This window comes from Medicago sativa, chromosome 7, assembly GCF_051527215.1.
Source record: "Medicago sativa cultivar Bolivia chromosome 7, Bolivia_mono, whole genome shotgun sequence".
Taxonomy (NCBI): domain Eukaryota; kingdom Viridiplantae; phylum Streptophyta; class Magnoliopsida; order Fabales; family Fabaceae; genus Medicago; species Medicago sativa.
This window is the reverse complement of record NC_140755.1, coordinates 95,689,789-95,699,354: the sequence shown is the minus strand read 5'-3', so window position 1 is coordinate 95,699,354 and position 9,566 is coordinate 95,689,789. Positions and strand designations below refer to the sequence as shown.

The following is a 9,566-nucleotide window of genomic DNA, read 5'->3' as shown; positions in this document are numbered from 1 at the left end:
ATAATAATAATAATAATAATAATAATAATAATAATAATAATAATAATAATAATAATAATAATAATAATAATAATAATAATAATAATAATAATAATAATAATAATAATAATAATAATAATAATAGCTAACTCCTAATTTTTTTGGAGTAATCCCTTAAAAAAACTGGAGTAATGATGATTGGGCGGTGAGTGTTTTCCTTAGCGCAACAAAAATAATTGGATCCATGTTCACCTTTTCTTAAGTAACTGTCCCCCACTATCTCCATTGGTGGAAATGAAGATTAATAGCAACTTCTAAAAAACAATTAACAATTTTCTTTAGGTTTAATAGAATGAAGATGGATTTTTTTTTTTCCTTCATTCTCATTCTTCTCGCACCCACAACATAGTTTCACTGGTACATATTCTTTTCATGCTTCAATTTTCATTCTTCTAGCACTTTCATATTCAATTGAGATTCTAATTTGTTTGGATCTTTTTCTTCTTATAAACTTGTATTGTTGTGTAACGCAGATTTAAATTTTACTTAGATTTTGTCTTTTTCTTCATCTTAATTTTACTTTATTCAATTTTTCATGTGGTTGCAGTTGAATTGAAATGAATTCCTACAGTCATTTTTACAGAATTGAAAATTTCACCAAAGTACCGAATAAAATTATTTTACTAACCAATAAACAAAGTTTGGCACATTTCAGATTCATTAATTTATAGTTTCATTTTGATGCGGTTTACTCATCCATTTTTATTTCGGTGTGTTTCAGTACTCTAATGGATTTGCCACTCGAGTCTTCAAGCAAAACAACAACTTGGTAAAAGAAACTCATCAAGTTCATATTTACTAATAAATTCTATTTTTTAGAGTTGCTTACACATGGGCAGGTACTTAGTGTATTACAAGCATTTTTACTAAGTTATTTAGTTTTTTTTTCTTCTCATATTACGAGTTAACTAGCCTTCATTTTAGTTGCTCTTTCGTTTATTAATTACATAGAAAAATACATATGAAGCTACTAATTCTCTATTGTAATAAATTGCAGGTCAAATAGGATTTTTCAGCTGCTTCTCAAAGAATTGTCCAAAGTCAAGTTATAACGAAGAAATGTTGCTATCAGACACAATTTATTATTTATTTTTTTAAGGAAGACACAATTTGTTGTTGTTGATTACAATATCCAGTTTTATTTGTATGAGAAAAGACCATTTATAATTTACTACTTTTATGTAAATACTTTTATGTAAAGGAGATGTTTAAGTAATGACATTTTCTCTTGTTGATATTTATTTTTTAATTGTTATTATAATTTAAATTATACAGATGATTGCTACTAGTTTAGAACTAAAATTTTGAAAACATATAATTAATTTTAATAAATGACCTAATCTATTGAGAAATATATTTTATATCAAAATATTTTGTTATTGAGGTATAAAAGATATAACGACTATTTGTATCATTGACAAAATATAATTTATTACAACGACTTTCATTGTTGTCAAAAGTACTCTATTGCAGCGACCGTAGTCATTGTGACATGTCAAATAAGGCAACAACAATTGTTGTTGTAAAAACATTAGTTATGGCAGCGACATCAAATGTTGTTACAAAACTTTTCGCAACATCACTTATACCAACGACATGCAACGACATTTTTTTCACTGAAAAAAGTACATTTCGCAGCAACTTTGTATTTTGCTCAGCGACATATGTCGCTGCTAAAAACCATTTTTCTTGTAGTGGTAGTGTATACATGGGGTAGCTTTGGCTACCCCAATTTTTTTTTATTTTGTATAATTAAGTAGGTATGTTTTCTGTCTTGCCACCCCAATAATATTTATTTCGCTACTGCAAATAAATTTATTTGTCAAAAACTGATAGAAACATGAAAGTTAAAAGAATATCACATAATTGATTAATTTATTTCGTGTTATCTTGGTACTTCTAGTCTATTCAATAACTATAAAGATAGTTTTGTTATCAATGAATCTTACTTAATATAAATCAAAGGTGGTCTGATTACTCCAAATCTCTAACCCTAATTGCAGCCCTAACACCCAAAATGACAAATTTATCCCTGAACATCAAGTCATTTCCCTCCAATTTGTTGTTTTCCAGCATTAGTCTTGAACCACTCAAACTCTGGTCCACTCACACGTTTTTCATTGGTCTTGAGCCACTCAATGAATAAAAGAACCATGTTTGCTATAAACGATGTATGTAGCTATTCAAAAACGCATTAACCAAGACTTAGGCCCAACTATCAACTACTTCATTAATGAGCATAACCTATTTGTGTCTATTATGCTAAGATTGCACGTTTTTCACCACAGGACAACAACTATCTCACTTCACTTCATTAATTAAGTTGGTTGATAAAGTAGCTTATATGTGCCTATGATCCTATAACTTGCATGTTCATTGTCAAAGAGCATAACCACTAATTCAACATTTATTCAGTTAGTTGTGTGCCTTGCAAACTTCATAGATGGAATTTGATGCCATAGAATATTGTGTCAATTTTGTATGTTTAATGTGATAAGGTTCATTGGATAAAAAAGTTCGCCAAGATTACCTTTTTTTTAGGGATTCATCAAGATTACCTATAAGTGTCTATGATGATAAGGATGCATTTTTTTAAGACAACAACTACCAAGCTTCATTTACGTGGTTAGTTGCTCAAAGTGACCTATTTGTGTCTATTAGCATCAACAATAGACTAATGAATTCAATAAAAGTTGAATAAAATTTATATGTCAATTTTATGCTTTATTACATTTAGATTCATATGTCAATAACGAATTCATTATTGGTTGTAAGAAAATATAATGATATTCATTTAAAACATACCCGCGCGATAGCGCGGGGCAGAAGTCTAATTGCTTACAAATGACACTCCTAGATAAATTTGACTCTTTAAAGCATAGTTGAACTCTAACATTTTTAAATAGTTATTGTAATTTTTTGTTTTTTTAGTGTTGTTTTAATTTACATTTATATAAGCAAAATTATAAATATATTAATTTTTCTTCAAAGTTAATTTAATATATTAATTTTTAATAAGTAATTTTTTCCTATATATTTGGCCCCCTCGTGAATTTATTGCTAGCTTCGCCGCTGCCCATTATGACCCCATATAATGATGGGATTGAATCAAAGGACATGGCACCTCCCATGTCAATACTACAATGTATATGCAACTTTTTGTTTTGGCTGAATGTAGTGCAACTTGACACTATATTATTCATTAGCCAACTTTAATTATCTCACGGGGACCAAGTTTAATGGGCATAATTTGATTAAAAATAAGAGTTTATATACAAAATAAATACAAAGAAATTTAACACAACTAAAATTTTATTGTTAGCAAACGTTTTTTTTTTAACTATATAAGTACCACTGGCCACCAAGTATAGCTTTTTTTTAACAAATAATGTTCGACGGAGTAGTAGGAAAAAATTAGAGAGAAAAAACAGAAAACATCCTCATAAAAGAAGTAGAAAAATAGTAGCTCATATAGTCTAAATGTATATTTATATGGATAAATGATGGACGAATTGAAAAAACTTAATTTGTGTATATGAGTGTGAGAGACATGATTAGATTTGCGTTACAATATTTTTTTAATAAATAATATGTCAAAGAAGAATACATAATACTTTTAAAACAAAAAAAATGGATAAATTACGAAAATGCAAGGGCAATCTTGGTATTCTATTGTTATTTTTTAGTGGTACCAACATGACTCACTCTTTAATGGATTCATGACATTATTCTTGCTCCCCTCACTTTAGTGATCACGCTTTTCAAATTGTTATATACGATGCTTCAAGCCTTCAAACCTTGAAAGAAATAATGGACAAAAGTGAGGATACACCTTTGCATTTTTTTTCCACTCTCTTTGAGCAAGGTGAAATGTCAACTTCTGATGCATGCATCAGTCCAATCGTGTCCGTCAATCATCATCGTAGCATTATTTAGAAAAGATGGTATGAATGTGATGACCAACCATTTATCCATTTCTTGTTCCGACAACAGCATCGGGCCTCGGCCTCACCAAACCCAGACTTTGTCTTTCTGGCCTCATCAATATTTTCCCAGCCGCAAAATGCTCTTTAATTTCTCCATAATTTTAGATGAATTGATAGAAATATTGAAATATTGTTTTTTTTTTTTAGGGAGAAATATTGAAATATTGTTAGAATTTGTATTTAAACCTTCTTTGTTGTTTTATTTCTTGAAGTAGGGTGCTTGGTTTTTTAAGGGGTGATCGACCTTCTACATTTTCGAAGGATCTTGCACAACAAAGGGTTATGTACAACAATGTCATGACTCTTAAGTTCATGAATGTTGTGTTTACGAAAATTGATTTTGTCATCTAAAAATGCTTAGCGACGCAGACAATGTCATGATTCATAGGTTCATGAATGTTGTGTTTACGAGAATTGGTTTTGTATCTAAAAAGGTCTAGCGGCGCAACTTGTTGTCCGCTTGCCTTTTTTTTTTGTGGTGGCTAGGGTTTGAACACCAGACCTTGTATATATTATGCATTGTCCATATTAACTGACTTAAGCTCACGAGGACGTCCGCTTACCTTCTATTCATGTGTAATTAATCATTGATATATAAACAATTTTATATTAAAAAAATATAGATTAAGTACTATTTATATTTATTTTGGAATATTGAAATAAGAATAAAGTTAGCCCGAAATAAAGATTGTATGTGAAATATGCAGAGATAACGAAATTAATGAAATAGAATTTAAACTTTGAATGACACTATCATAAAAAATGACTAAAAAAATTTCAAATTATTAGTTGATCAGCATGTAAATGGACTAAACACAAACAGTATAATCCATCTATTGAGCGTCTAAAAAAATCCATCTATTGAGATTGCGCTATGTCAATAACTCCTTATCTTCAACTTCAATATATTTTGCACATGTCATCTCGTCATCTACTTGTATAAACGATGTGCAAATTATTACAGAGAAAACACAACAAAATGTACGTATAAATTCGTGGCTAGTTCCGCAAAATTGCAGCACCGTGATTTTATGAAACTTCAAAGTATAATATTTTTCAAAATTACAGTGACTCATAGTGATTCTATTGATCTAATAAACCATTTTTAATTTTGAAAACTCTAAACCATTGGGATTATTTTTTTGTTGTCGTTGGGGCAATGTGTATGCATGGATGGAACGTTCTGCTCTAACTGGTAAATATACTTGAAAAGCAAGCTATCAGTTATGCCACTCAGCCTTGCCTCAGTTCTTGCTATCCTTTTCACAGCTTGTCAGAACCACTATTACCATTTGCCATCACTCGCCCGTCTTCCATTATTTCCTTCTTACAATCTTCTACCAACAATCTTCTTAGACCATGTACAATGGTTTATAACCTTCAACACCCACTTTTTCAATTTTTAATACTCCACATCATCTTCTCTCTCTTAATTCAACACCCATTCAACTTTTACCCTCTCCAATGGTTTTTCATTCAACACCCTACCCCACAACTTTTTATTTATTCCTTATTCTTATTTAACTTTTTGCTTTTATAATTACATAAAATTATAATTATCGATTATAATTAAATTTAAATAATACAATTAACAAATTATTTTTTAGTTTTTTTGGATAAACAAAATTTTGTAAAACTTGGTTTTTGTTTCTATGTCCAAATCAAATGATCCAAGATAGTGAAAAGCTAATAATAAGAATAAGAGAGTGAAAAACTTGATTTTTGTTTCTATGTCCAAATCAAATGATCCAAGTCTCTATGTGTAGAGAAAAAAAAATCACGAATTTTAGTAAAAAATAAAAAATTTATTTGCAACGAAATAATTGAGTCCAAAACATTAAGAAGATAAAAATTCGAAACAGCCAATCCTGATGCACCACGTGTCCCTCCTTCCCCACAATTTTTTTCTCTCTCTGCATCCAATGAAGCCTGACGCGCCCTGTCGGCGTGTGTTAGGCACTCGCTCATTTTCAGCAATTAAAACACTGACGCGTGGCACTGCGGGACCAGTTTAAACATGTTGAAAGCTTTCATCTACTCTCTCCTCCACTTCATCTTCAACAAGGATACTCCAATGGTTTCAATAGCTTAAAATTGCCATTCAATAGGCCATTGGAGATGGTCTTATAATTTTTTTACATTTGTGAAACAAATTTTATACATATACATCAAACAATCTTCTTAAAATTTCAATAATTATTATATTTTTGGAAGATTAACTGAAGTTGAGTTGAAAATATTGTATTTCTAGATGACAGAAAGGAAGAAAACAAGAAAGTCACCTATGTTTCCAAAGTTTTTTGTTTTGGATTTTTTTTTTTTTAATATTGGAGGACATGATACGGGCAATGGCAGAGCCAGGATTATTATCAAGCCTGAGCAACAAAAAAAATTGCAACACATTTATAGGGGGTTTACATAAGAAATTGCAAGTGAATAATCAAAAATCTAAAGAAATTGTCCAATTTATAGGGGTTTATATATAAGAAATTTAGAGGAATTTACATAAGAAATTGCAAAATATTTGGGCCGGAGCCCGGGCTCGTGCCCAAGGTCACCGGATGGTGAAACCGCCACTGGATACGGGTACGGTTCGTCAATAACATATATAAGTTTTCCTCTAAAAAAACATATATAAGTTTTTTTTTTAAGCATATATATATTTTGTTATATCTTATAATTAATATGAAAGAACTAAATTCTTTAACTCCCAAAAAAAATTCACAATAAATAAAAGGTTAAAAGTCAATAACATATTTGGTTACGAAACTTAAATACACAAATAATATCATATCGTTATATTAATATATGACAAAACCGCAAATTTCACTTGCCGTGAAATAATGAGAAAAAGTGGAGTACTGAAGTGAAGTGTGAATAGGTTATACTAAACTTAAGGCCTAAATTTGACATGTAACCTGTTATTTTAAGTCTGAGCCTAACTTTTTAGAAAATCCGATACATCATATTAATATGTTTAAATCGCCATTTCATATATGTAAATAAGTAATCTAACATGTGTTTAAAAGACCAACAAACTAATCAACCAATGGGAATAAACAATTCATTTCGATATTTAACATTATATTTTAAAGAATCTGACAAAATGTGTGTGTGTGTGTGTGTGTGTGTATATATATATATATATATATATATATATATATATATATATATATATATAATATCATTTTTCAATTTTAGATTATAATAATACAATTACATATGTAAAATAATGTAGACTAATAATTTTAAGTTACTAGTGAAAAATTCATCTAATTTCTAATTTAATACAAAGTAAAAAATTGGTTTAATTACTTGTAGGTCCTTGAACTATTTAAGAATTTTTAAATAGTTCCCTATATTCAAAAAAAGTAGTAATCAAGTCTTTCAACTATTTCCTTCAAAAAAAAAAAAAGTCTTTCAACTATTATATTTTTTAACAAGATCAATGTTAATCAACATCTAATCCATGCCGACAAGACATATGACATGTCAAGTAACTTTTACATATTACAACCATTTTATGATAAGTTTTGTGATAACTTTGTTTTTATTGGTCAAAAGTTATCATAAAATGTACACCTGTAAACAATAAAAATCTTAATAGGCCATCACATTATAAATTGGCTAAGATCCCTAATATACCATATTCAACATATTGTCTTTTCCACGCTGAAGAGTGCCTAAAGCATAAGGAGTTTGATTAGAAAGAACCACAAGCCAGTAAGTGCTTTTTACCCGTCGATTGCTATGAGTTCCAGAATTACCGTTGTTACTGCTTAGAGACTTTCACCATTTGACAATCAACATGCATGTCGTAAATCCTAAAACATTTGTGTGCTCATTTGTTTATGTGGTTTTTTTTTTTTTTTTGGGGTCAGAGTTCGAACCCAGACCTTGCATAAATTATATATTGTCCTATCAATTGAACTAAACTCACGAGGACTGTTTATGTGGCTTCTACTATAATTATAGTTTTAATTGTTGTATTGATTAAATATTAATTTTAATCCCAACAGTTGAAGTGTACAGTGGCGGATCTTGAGGTAAATTGTTGGGGGTGCCAAACTTTTGTGGAATATATAATATATGGTTTCAAAAACTACCAATTATTGATAACTGGCCTGGTGGTATAGATTGCCTGGAAACAGCAAGGGAACATGGGTTCTAATCCCCTCAATACAGTATCTAAAAAAGAAGAGAAATGTGTAAAAAGAAGAGAAAGAAGAGTATGGAGTGTTGAACCCGCGACCTTCAGCAACTTATGGCACCCCCGTTCCACTGCAACCGCGAAATTTTACTGATAATATACTATATAACGAAATAACGAAATACTGGGGGATGCCGTGGCCCCCGCCGGCCACCAAAGAGAACCGCCACTGGAAGTGTAAGCTCTCTATGGATATTGGAGAGACATGTATTTTCTTTGGATCTCTTTGAATTTATACGGAAAATGTATTCGGTCAAAATCAATTTTCGGTATAACTAAACTAAACACACCAATAGTTTGTTTGAGAACTTTAATAAGTTTCACAATTTGAAATAGTGCAAAGAAACAAAAAAGAGCATAAGAGAAGTGTACTGCAGTGGTAATTAATGTTATGCCAAAGGAGGCATGTAATGCATATATCTGAGCAGTGATGCATTGCACTGGCACTGATCAGCTACTACATACATCACCATCAACTGGTTGTGGTCACATGGGCATAATATATAGGTATTAATTTAAGATCGATGAAACATATATTGCAGACCATGACCCAGGGGGGGTCCTATCACTGTTCACTGATCGCAACTTTCTCCAAAAGATTAGAAAATAACACTGACACAACTCTTCAGTTATGATCAGTGTTATTATTAGTTCCACTTAATTACTACTGCATATTCCATTCGAGTGAATTAAGGAAAATTTAATTAGCCCGTATTTGAATAATTAGTTTGCTTGAATTTTTTATTTTTGCTTTTGAAGCTTTGTTTATAATTAATATTGATATTTTTATAAATTAAATTGAACAAACATTCCAGTAAAACTTGCACTTACTTGCAAATGGTTAGCAGTATCAATTAATGAATCTCTCTGAATTACGATTCATCAGAAGTAGCAATTAATTATCTCTAAAATATGAATCAGAAGCATAATTTTCGCAGTAAAACTTGCACACATACTTGCATATGATGTTGGCAGTTAATAGTTTTAGTTCTTGTTTAAACAAAAATATGCTAAGATGTTAGCCGAAAGGGCTACGGTCGAGATAAGATTTAACAGAAGTCCAATTAGTCCAATTAGTCGAATGAATGACTAGTTGAACTAAGCATAGTCGAATATGAGAAATGTGAATCTTTTTCACATCAAAAAGGTTTCACGGGGACATGGTGGTGTCAGAATTGGTCAAAGACACATGAATTTGATATTTCAAAGACTCGTGTTTCATGGTTTTAGCTCCATGAAATAAGGTAAAGAGTGCGTGGACAAGTCACCTAGAAATGTCGTGAAATAGGGGGAAACAAGGTCGAATGTGAGGCACCACATACATCCAACAT

General features: G+C 30.5%; 1 long non-coding RNA gene across 1 annotated transcript; it reads left to right on the top strand.

Annotated features, from left to right (window-relative positions):
• Window positions 1-256: 256 nt before the first annotated feature.
• On the top strand, window positions 257-1,274 carry LOC146910691 (uncharacterized). The gene is made up of 3 exons (XR_015019756.1): window positions 257-396; window positions 761-878; window positions 1,037-1,274. It is a non-coding gene; the product is annotated as an uncharacterized LOC146910691 (long non-coding RNA).
• Window positions 1,275-9,566: the final 8,292 nt, after the last annotated feature.